At 41.7% G+C, this 11,969-nt stretch overlaps 1 long non-coding RNA gene across 1 annotated transcript; it reads left to right on the forward strand.

Moving 5' to 3' along the window:
• Positions 1–5,449: 5,449 nt before the first annotated feature.
• LOC311048102 lies at positions 5,450–6,567 on the forward strand. Its single transcript, XR_014601062.1, has 3 exons — positions 5,450–5,563; positions 5,893–5,973; positions 6,185–6,567. It is a non-coding gene; the product is annotated as an uncharacterized lncRNA (long non-coding RNA).
• Positions 6,568–11,969: the final 5,402 nt, after the last annotated feature.

Here is an 11,969-nt window from a genome sequence, read left to right on the forward strand (position 1 = left end):
AATTTTGCTTGGGAACCGTGTTTTTCTGATTCAGCACCCTTGAATTATGTAAAATGGCCTTGTTCCCGACTTTTACCCCCAAATGCCTCTAACAATCACATATTTCAGAAATCCCACCGGTCTATTAGAATGTGCAGTGGCGTGTGTGCCCCTTGAAAAATGACATGCCTTACGGCCACAGTGTCCGTGGTGCCCCCTGCCTGCACTGCCCACACTGATTTCACCGCTTCCCCTCTGCGCTATCTTCCTGTCAATACAGTAACAGTAGACACCAGTTGTCTGGTTGAGATTCAACATCAAGTGAAACGCTGCACATAGCCAGTGGTAGGTTTGATTTCGAGCCAATATATTCCAGCTTAAAATGCCTGAAGCCAAGCAGATACATACAGACACAATTACATTGGGTCACACACACACACACACACACACACACACACACACACACACACACACACACACACACACACACACACACACACACACACACTGTCTGGTCGCTCAACAGTACGGGGCAAGCCACTATCACACAGTATTACTTTGAAAATATATTTTAAAAATATTATTTTGACTGTTGATTTACTGCCATTTTAAGTCTTTTAGGTTTCCTTAATACAGTCACTATTGTAGCGGCTTTAAGGGGAATATAACTCAGGTCCAGACATAAATTAATTGCAAATTCCTTGGAATCAATTTCTGTCTGGACCTGAGTTATATTCTCCTTATAAGTTAGTGCCCAAATCAGAATTTATTTGGTAAAATCAGATTTTTTTAAATGTATTGCCTTTTCAGTGCACTTTTAGCCCACATTACATTGCCAATTGAAACAGAGGTACAGAGCCATTATGATTTTTTTATATAGCATTTAACGTCAATATAATCAGTTAAAACGACTACATATGACGGCAGTTTGCTTTCATTTAAGACAAATACAACAAACTGTGTGCATATTGTGTGTATAGTGTTACATCAGTTCCCATTCCTTCTACCTCTTCCTAATCCTCCCTGAGTGTGGATTGGGTGAATAGATGGAGCCTGCTCAGCTGCACCTCTTCAGCAACCGTTTGCCTATAATAATAAATATAATATATAATATAATAAGCTCTGCCCTGTTCTCCCGTTCTTGTCAGATCCTTAACGTGTTGAGCTTTTTCTGAACCCAGAATCTGTTTGATTTTTTTCCTGTTGTGTGACCTCCCGGACCTCGCCTCGCCTGCTCTGCCAGCCAAAGCCTACAGCCTGCTTTTGCCTTGTTGCTTTTTTGTTTGCTTTCTGGGCTGGCAATAAAACTTAGATTGTTTTAACTTATCCTTGTGTTTGAGTCTGCACTTGGGTTCACCTATAGACTTTAGCCTAAACACCAGTAAGACTCCCTAATCGGGAGATAAGCGACCGTAGGTCACATGTATACAGAAGAGGGCTGTAACGGCGATTGGTTCCTAGTTGTGTGGGCAATGGATAGTTTTGTTTGGTGGTCTAAATGTGGGGTTAGCTGTGACATGGTGGCGTTTATGTGGGCAGAAAACGGTGTGTGTGTGTGTGTGGTGTGGGAGAGAGAGTGTGTTTATAGGGGAAAGGAGGGATTGTTTGTGGGGGGCAAGCCCCCGAGTTACGGCATTTTATGTGAGCTGCAGTGGCAGGGGGTCCTCCACTGGGGGCGCCACCACTTTTGCATCCGTTCTGGAGCACCAGGAGTGGGTGGTCCCCGGGAATGCCCCGTGAGCAGCCCCGTTGGGGTGGTCATTTGGTAATTTGTCCACATGTGCTAATTTTTTACACTTGGGGGTCCCCGAGGCAGCTGGGGGTCCCTGGAGCTCCGGGGGTCCTTGGAGGGTGTATTTTGGCAGGTAAGGAGTGTGTGTGCAAAATGTGGCATGGATCGGGGCAATGGGTGCGGAGATATGAGCAGGGCAAAAGTGTGACGTGTGTGACGGAGTGACGGAGTGACGGACGGACACCTGGAGCAGCTTTCTGTAGTAAGTGCGACCTACGGTCGCAATAATATAGTACAGTTCTGAGGGCAATGCTACTGTAGCCAGATGAGACAATTAACGACTCACCTTCTGCTATACGGAGGTTGAAAGCACTTCCAAAGTGTGTACATTGCGTAAGTCACAGGAGCTTGGTTGTTCTTATCGTAAATATAAAGTGTCTGTTGTTTTGTTTACATTTATGAAGTGTCACATGGCTTCAATATAACATGTAGTTACACAATGTGATTAATCAATTTGTAAATCTCTAACTTAGGAGTAAATGAAACGGACTGAGGGGTCTCCGCCTGACTACTCAAATAGTCAACTTTCAGGTGGCAACATTAGTCCCCGTACAAGAATCTGTCATTGATCCAAAACCTGCCTTGTATCAACGGTTCAGGCTGGTGGTGGTGTAATGGTGTGGGGATATTTTCTTGGCACAGACCCATTTAAAATTACCTGCTCCTTAAGAGCTCTCTATCTCTCTCTTTCTCTTTCTCTCTCTCAAAGACACACACGCACGCACGCACGCACGCACGCATAATTAAATGAAGGCCATGTCAAATGAAAACTGTGCAATGCCAAGTTGTCCTACCACAAGTCAATGACAATGCACACGCATTACACAGATAAAGAGACTTCACACACCCGCTGCCCATTAAGCTACTATTGTCACTTCAAGGTCACATCACGTGCAGGGGAAACCACAACATTAATCACAAAGGATCCATGTTCTTTTTTTTTGTTTACCAATTCGACCCTTCCTGATAGCTAGTGCTGCTAGATTGTATCTTCACTGTATGATCTTATCACACATTGATTACTGCATTACAAACTGGTCTTTCACAGGTGTGATGGTTCTTAAACCCATAGAACAACTCTACAAGTGAGCTCTGAAGGTGTTTGACAGGAAACCTCACTCACATTACCACTGTTACATCCTTCGGAAGTACAGTTTCTTGAGTTATGATAATTGTAAAGTTTTTAAACAGGTTTGCGTTATATATAAGACCTTACATGGTTGTCCTACTTTTCCATCCTTTAAGCACAATCTAAAACAATGGTTAACCAAATGTGCGACCATTCATAATCAATCCTGCACTTTATTTGACATGTATCCTATATTACTTGAAAGTAATACTGCACTTTATACACAACACACTTTAGTATACATGTATTTGCTAAATCTGGTCTATTTACATTACATTGTTCATTAATATGCGGTGTCCCATCTAAATAAACAAATAAAGTAAAATAATACCGGTACACAATTGCATCATTTAAATTGTTACCACTATTGAAAGCTTTGACTTTCAGCCAGTATCACCCGTCAACTAGTAGTGGTCCTATCAGACCACAGGGTGTAATAATTGATAACAACATAGTTACATAGTGTTAATATACTGCAGGTATACAAGTACAAATCTTGAAGGTCCACAAATCATTTTTTGACTAAGCCAAAGGTCCGGTCATTAAAGTCGGTCAATCAAGCCAAGCTTATCAAATCGGAACCCCTCCTAACCAACCAACTTGACAATACTAGGGTGCAGAGTATGAAAACAAACATGTTCTTTTTAACTAAAAAAATACTAACATAAAACTAAAAATCATTTTAATTTGAACAACAATTCAAATACTTTGCCAGGCCCAACACATCTTCAATAAACTCCCCCTTTCCTCATCATAATACCTCACAAACACCAACAACTGAGCATTATCAGTGGTGTCAGTGCGTGGACTCATCCACTGTCTGCTAGGCTAGGGCAGTGGTTCTCAACTTTTTCAGGATGTGACCACCCAAAACAATCATATTTTAACTGGGGACCCCAACCCAAAACAATCATATTTGAACTGGGGACCCCCCACCCAAAACAATCATATTTGAACTGGGGACCCCCCACCCAAAATAATCATATTTGAACTGGGGACCCCCACCCAAAACAATCATATTTGAACTGGGGACCCCCCACCAAAAACAATCATATTTGAACTGGGGACCCCCCACCCAAAACAATCATATTTTAACTGGGGACCCCCCACCCAAAATAATCATATTTGAACTGGGGACCCCCACCCTGACAAGCACTTGGAATTGTAGGAGTTGTAGGCATTACATTTAGTTTGACTCGGTTCCACAGACAAATATTGTGAGCAGATCTACAAGCTCAGAACGAGAAAGGTGTTCTTGTGCTTACCCAAAACCCACGCCACTCTGAGTGAGCACTCCGATGCTACGTTCAAAATGTAGTCTTCTACTGTTGGTAACAGGCAGCTAGCTAATAAGCAAGGGATAATGCATGGGGAGGTTGTCATTATTGAAATTTAAAGCCCGACAGGGCGATTAACCACCGAGGCGAAGCCGAGGTGGTTAATCGCCCTGAAGGGCTTTAAATTTCCGCTTATTACACGGCTACTTAATAAATACATAAATACATTTACCCAAAAGTAACAACAAAACGAAGTATTTCCTTGCTTACGGCAATGAAAGTATTCCATAAGTATTGGGCTGGGCGGACAAGTTCGCCTCGCAAAAACAAATGACGAAATGGAAAAAAACTCGCCCCAAAACACACTCGCCCCCCATTCTATTTACTGCCGATTTGCCTGTAATACCGCCGGATTTGCCCCGGGGCGACTATGTTTTGGGGCGAGCGTTTTGGTATTCCCCCGTTGTTGCGCCACGATAAACAAGGAAGTGTAGTGGATCAAATAGAATGACTTTTCGGTTATTGCATCGTCTATTTCTCACTTCAAATGTTTTCAAAAACATTCTTGAGAGCAACGTTTAGTTGTAAATGACATTGGTTGTTTGTTTACATGGCTGTCATGTTGGATAAAGCATAAAATCAAGCAGCGCAGGTTGATATGAGCAGGTGTTCTGAGTCTCTGATTAGACAGCGGTCCGTTATTGAGCTCATCGGTCATTATCCAGAAATAATGACCGATGACTGACCAATCAGAATCGAGCATTCAACCAAGCCGTGTAATAAGTGCCGATATGAGCATACAAACTCACTGCTGTGCTGCTGAACTCTCGTGACTCCAGCTAACAGCCAATCAGCGCTGATTGCTCACGCAGTCACCCACACACACACACACACACACAAACACACACACACACACAGAGCCAATCCACATGCATAGCACTGTGTAACCCAGGTCATATAGACTGGTTACCAGAAAAGCTGATTTAATGAATGAGGATATTATGTCAAGTAATGTCACTAAGGAAGAAAGGGAGCAAGTCTACCTAACTTGACTGGCCTGTGAACTACACCCTGCTGCTGACAGAAAGCCAGCCAAGACTGACAGGTGAATTCCCCCAATCAGACAACACCCCTCAATCAGTTGTCCCGCCCCTCTCTGTCTCTGCCCAATTCCCTGCTGTGAATCCCTGTTACCCAAGAACCAACCTGGCAACCTTCACTGCAGGAGATCCCTTGATGGAGACACAGACAGAGTCACAGAGCCCTAAGAACAAATAATACTTTTAACCTAAAATAAGTATATTGAAGCCACACCAGACAGCACACATACCTTGCCCATCATCACAGTGTTGCCAGAGGGCAAAGAGTTCGTTTTTGATTACTTTGGTGAGTTGCTATAAACTTTGTTGTTAGCCACCTTAGCAGCTAAAGCAGCCATGCTGTTAGCCATGATAGCAGCTAATAGGCTAAGTTACCATGCAATGCCAATGCAGAGTTAGCACAATTGTTTGGCTAGTGCTAGCATGGTTGTTCCAAGCTAACCTACCTGGTTAATTATGTGAGATATATATTTGCTAAATTGGAACAGAGCTGTTTCATGTCACCACTGTAGATGGCTGTGTGTTGCTTTTATTTCATTTTTGTACATTTTGTCATACTTTAGCTTTTGATAAAATAGGTTTCTAAATAAGGGTATTTTCCACCTTCATTCCTAGCTGAGTGTGCTGGGTGTAGAGCCCTCTGTCTGCACCACCATTCCTGGTGGTTAGAGGAGCACTATTATTTGGATGTCATTGGTGAGAAAAGCACTTTATTACAATGCATCTTATTTTATTTCATGATGAGAATGTATTTTATTTTATAAGAAGTTTGTTGTACTACTGAAGAGATTGTATTTTATTTTGATTGATTGAAAGACACTATTGTGTGAAATGTTGTTCTGAAATGCTGTCAAGAAATACTGTTAATTATAGTTTTTCATTGTGGTCCTGTATGCATGGCATACAGGTCAGGTTTTTTGGATGAGGCCAGAGTCTAGGTCTACCAAGGATGGCGAGCTACCAACCCAGGATCGAATGCATGTGAAGACCACCTTTTGATTTTCCTTGGAGACCACCACCTCTGCCCTTATATGGTTTTACCAGTGTGGTAGGACAGAACTTTGCTCAGACCACTGAACTGAACACAACACACTGATCTGCAAAACATCTATCCCATAATACTGCACTCCACAGTGTAGTTGGACTATCAGTGGACTCCCTCACATACAGTACATCCATCTGTGATTTCATGGTTGGGTTCATTGACTGAATTGATGTGTATTGTGTATTGATTTGAAGGTAATTGTAAATTCATACTGTGTTGGGTATTAGCTCATGGATCCATATTTCATGATTTAAAATACTTACCATACAGTTAAAAGGATATTTACAATTAAAAAGATAACTACAGTCAAAAAGGATATCTACAGTTAAAAGGAAATTTAACTAAACAGATATTTACCAGGGTGCACCCGCAGATTATAACCCATAGATTGAAACCTGTAGGATTCAAGGTCTAAAACTTAAAGGGGATTTTCACCCAAAATATTCCAAGGGTTTGGACAGTGGAATTTACAGTGATTTCATCACTGAGGTAAAGAAGTGACTACAAGTTACATTTACACTGTTATTAAGCTCATTGTATTGTCTATGTCTGTTGTTTATGTGTTTTTGGTACCATTCCCTCTTTATTATTGTTTCTAAATACAAGCCGGCCCTTCTTTATTATATCATACATACCTGTCTGGTCTCATCATTATTTACTCTTAAATGCTCCAGTAGTCGAACCTTACAGATCACTAGCCCAGGATTAATACCTTATATGGTAGTGGTCAAAGTCCATTATACAATAAGGTGTTACACGTGTTACACTGCATAAAGTGAATACAAGAATATCGCGGTCGCTGTAACTCGCAGATTAATAGCCTGCCCCAAAAATAATAATTTAAAAAAAGATATATCTATATTTTTTTAAACTTGGATTTGCCCAGGGTACAAGAAGTCCCCCTATTTAAAAAATGCCCAGGTTGAACGTGATTAATGAGTGTATAGTGGCAGGCAAGAAAACACTTGTCACATGTAGATGGGTGGGGATGGATTGAGATGCACTCAGCGCTGATCTAAACTCTGATTAATCTGCACAAAGAAATTCAGACGTGTAGATAATGTGTATAAAATAACTTAAATGTGAACTGCCTGGAAGTCCTTACCTTTCAGGAGTTCTGATTATCCACGGTCCTTGTCTGTATGTACATCTTAAAGGTTGAATGTGCCTTAGAACTGTTGTCACACATCGTCAAGTTGAAACGCGAGAATGCAAGTGTTTTTATTTCCTGGTTACAAGTGGTGAGCTGGGCAGAGAGAGAGAGAGAGAGAGAGAGAGAGAGAGAGAGAGAGAGAGAGAGAGAGAGAGAGAGAGAGAGAGAGAGAGAGAGAGAGAGAGAGAGAGAGAGAGAGAGAGAGAGAGAGAGAGAGAGAGAGAGAGAGAGAGAGAGAGAGAGAGAGAGAGAGAGAGAGAGAGAGAGAGAGAGAGAGAGAGAGAGAGAGAGAGAGAGAGAGAGAGAGAGAGAGAGAGAGAGAGAGAGAGAGAGAGAGAGAGAGAGAGAGAGAGAGAGAGAGAGAGAGAGAGAGAGAGAGAGAGAGAGAGAGAGAGAGATCAAAGTCTACACATGTTACATCAGCAGAAAAGATAAGATTAAGTGTCTAGAGCAGGGGTGGGCAGCATTTATTTCCAGAGGGCCATAATCAATTAAATTGAAACTTCAAACACATACTGCTGAATTATGCTAAAACTGCATGAATTTGGTAGACATTACAGACTACTTTACAATAAGGTCCTTACTTTCAAATGTATTTATTTTTGTACAGCTACTTTACTCTGGTGTACTCTGGCAATAAAAATATGTTTTACAAACATAAAACAATCCATGTCAATGCTGTATCAACTTTTAAATGAGTCTATGTATACAGCATCTTATCTTATCTGATATGCACCCCTCCAAAGGTCACTGATAAAACACATTTCATTATGTTATAAATATGGACTCAAAGTTGACTGTTTCACTTATTATAAACATAAAACATTTGAGTACATACGGATAGAGGAATGCAGGTATAGTACTCAAATAAAAACTATGAATTGGAGGCGAGTTACTGTAAATTCATTTGTCTCAAAACCATTAACATGGCAGCCTTTTAGAATGTAGATTCACGGGAGGGGGGGGTTTTCTTTGAGGACTTGGCGGGCCGGATTGAGATGGTCAAAGGGCCCGGTCCGGCCCATGTGTGGTCTAGAGGCTCTGGTATTATACACAGAAGTGTAGGGTCCATTGGGCCACTTGCGCCACGGCCCAGGCAATAAAGCTGTGTGTGTGTGTGTGTGTGTGTGTGTGTGTGTGTGTGTGTGTGTGTGTGTGTGTGTGTGTGTGTGTGTGTGTGTGTGTGTGTGTGTGTGTGTGTGTGTGTGTGTGTGTGTGTGTGTGTGCGTGCGAGGTGGAAAAAGTACTCACATTGTACTAAAAGTAAAAAGTATTCATTGTGCACAATGTCCATATATAGGTCTGAAGTGGTTAATGTATGTTTTTACAAAGTAACTAGTATAGTAGTAGTATATAAGTTTTCAAATACTTATAGTGGAGTAAAAAGTACAATATTTGCCTCTGAGATGTAATGGAGTAGAAGTAAAAGTATTGAAAACTGGAAATACTCCAGTAAAGTAAAAACACCTCAAAATTGTACTTGAGTATATGTACTTAGTTCCTTTCCACCACTGCTTGCTACAAGTGACAAAGTCACAAATTGACACAGAACCAACAAGTAGATTATTAACACAGTATTATGGTGCCAGGCTGGGAGAGTGTGTAGTTGTTACTGTTGTTTTATTGGTCGTTTATAGTTTAACTTTAGGCTATATCTGACAGGGGTGTGCTGTGGATTTTTGAGCTAGTGGATCTCTATTGTAATGACATCACGTGCACACACACATGCAGTGCTAGTTGAAATACTGTATGCAACATATGTGATGGATAACCATTTTTGTATGTAATTACGTCTTATTATTAAAAAAAATCTTCAATTAATTATTTTTTCCTTTTATTTTTAAATAAAAGACCTTTACATAGACTCACCCACACATAACTAGGCTAATTGTCTCTCATTGTGAGAGGAATGTAAACACATTCAATTCCATGGCTAATGTTATGCAAAGCAGCCAGGTAGAGGGCTATTGTTCTAGCACCGTTCGAGTTATGTACCGTTAGGGACAGAATCGTAAATTATCGCCCTTTCCACCACGGAGGAAAGCTGGGTTGTGCCGTCCTCCTGGAATGTGGCACAGTGAGGAGGGGCGAAGCAGTTCCACGTGCGTCACAGAAGGGGCCGTTCGGTAGGCCAATCAGAGGCAGGCGGGGGCGGGTCTTTGTAACCGGTTCGCAAAAGGTATCTACGCAGTGGCTCCACCGGCACCGCGCGTGCGTGTGGCCCGTTTGGGGGGTGCGCCGAGATTCTAATAGGCCCAGTCTAAAATGTATTCCACCCTACGCAGCTGATTATAGATGCAATGTCTTCTGAAAGGAGAGACATTTCTTTCACCAAAGCAGAGACTGAAGGCCGATTTACACTTTGTGTGTCGTGTGACGGTGTCAACATATAAGCCAGTGGTTCCCAAACCTTACCAGCTCGAGACCAAAAGAGAAATGTGATGTGTCTCTCCGGGACCCAAACTAGTGAAAACGTTTCACCACTTTTTTATTTTATGGATTTTTTTAATTTTGTATATGAATGAAACTATGTTGAAAAAATAAATACTGTACTTATTTTTTTTTAATATATTTCAGAATATATTTTTGTACTTAATTTTTGTTTTTTATAATAATAATTTAAAACATTTCGTACACCCAAAAAATATATGTTTACTCGTGACCCATAAATACAGATCGGCGACCCACACATGGGTCCCAACCCAGTGGGGGTCGCCCGATGTGACACGGTGTTGGCGGTTGTACATTTGTCTATCGGTGCTAGTCATGATCTATGATATACAGCTTTCTAACTATATTGTGTTTTTTTGATTGATTGAAACCTTTAATTCAGGGAAATCCATTGAGACCACGGTCTCTTTTTCAATGGTGCCCTGTGTACAAAAAGACATTTACAACAATGGTTTTACAGATGTGACAAGGACAACAAGGTACATATAAAAACTAGAAAAAGTGCTCCTCGGAGCACAGGTCTCCGCCAGGTCAGGTACGTTTTTGTGGCCTCCTGGTGGCGCTATAATAGGACAATGTGAAAAGGATGCCATTTATTCTTAGGTCGTTCACGGCAATCGGACACTGCATTCATGATTTGAGGCATTTCGTTCCAAAAATGTGTTTTGCTAAATTAGACCTGCTGGTGGCGCTATAACAGGGCAATGTGAAAAAGGGTGGCATTTCTTCCTTGGCTTAGTGGGAATGTGTTTGTGAAATTTCACGGAAATCGCAAGCTGCGTTCATGAATTGAGGCATTTTGTTCAAAACGGACCAATCCTGCAAACTTTGGAAGCCACTGTAAGCCAAATAGGATGGAATATGAAATATCGGACAGATCCATCAGAATCACATGACTATGGAGATGCAGTGTACCAATTTGCGTGTTTTTTGGACAGAATCTGAAGGAATAATCTCCAAAAATGTATTTTACATAAGTCGGCCTCCTGGTGGCGCTGTAAAAAGCAGATTTGAAAAATGCAGTCCAGATGTTTTTTCTTGGCCTCTAGGGAGTTTGCGTGCAAAATTTCACACAGATCGGTGCAGTTATAGTTGAAAATGCAAATCGGCCAGTTATAGCGCCACCATGAGGCTGATTTGAACATTTTCAAGTGGCATTTCTTCCTCGGCCTAATGGGAATGTGTGTGTGCAATTTTATGGAAATGGCAAGCTGCGTTCATGATTTGAGGCATTTTGTTCAAACCGGACCAATCCTGCAAATTTTGGAGGCAAACCTTAGCCAATGAGGATGGAATATGGGAAATTTAACAGATCCGGGTTGATCACATGACTATAGAGATACTGTGTACCGATTTGCATGACGTTTAGTTAAAAGCTGTAGGAGTAATGGGAAAAAATGGGTTTTGCACAAATCGGCCTCCTGGTGGCGCTATAACAGGCCCATGTGAAAAAATTGGGGCAGAGGTTCTGAATTGGCATCCAGGGAGTGTGTGTGCACAGTTTCGGAGCGACCGGGCCAACGGTGCCGGAGATTAGCTGGTAACACACAGACAGGACGGACACACACACACACACACACACACACGGACGGACGGACGGACGGACGGACGGGGTGGAAAACATACTCTCTCGCCATGCCTTTCGGTCTGGCGGAGACAATAACAATAACAATGTGAAAAGGGTGGCATTTCTTCTTAGGCCTTTCAATGGGACACTGCATTCATGATTTGAGGCATTGTGTTCCTAAAACTGTGTTTTGCTAAATTAGACCTGCTGGTGGCGCTATAAAGGCCAATGTGAATGTGAAAAGGGGGGCATTTCTTCCTCGGCCTAGTGGGAATCAGCATGCAAACTTTCACGGAAATTGCACACTGCATTCATGTTTTGAGGCATTTTGTTTAAAACTGACCAATCCTGCAAACTTTGGAAGCCACTGTAAGCCAAATAGGATGGAATATGAAATATCGGACAGATCCATCAGAATCACATGACTATGGAGATGCAGTGTACCAATTTGCGTGTTTTTGGACAGAATCTGAAGG

Source organism: Gymnoscopelus microlampas, assembly GCF_963454915.1.
Source record: "Gymnoscopelus microlampas genome assembly, chromosome: 1".
NCBI lineage: Eukaryota > Metazoa > Chordata > Actinopteri > Myctophiformes > Myctophidae > Gymnoscopelus > Gymnoscopelus microlampas.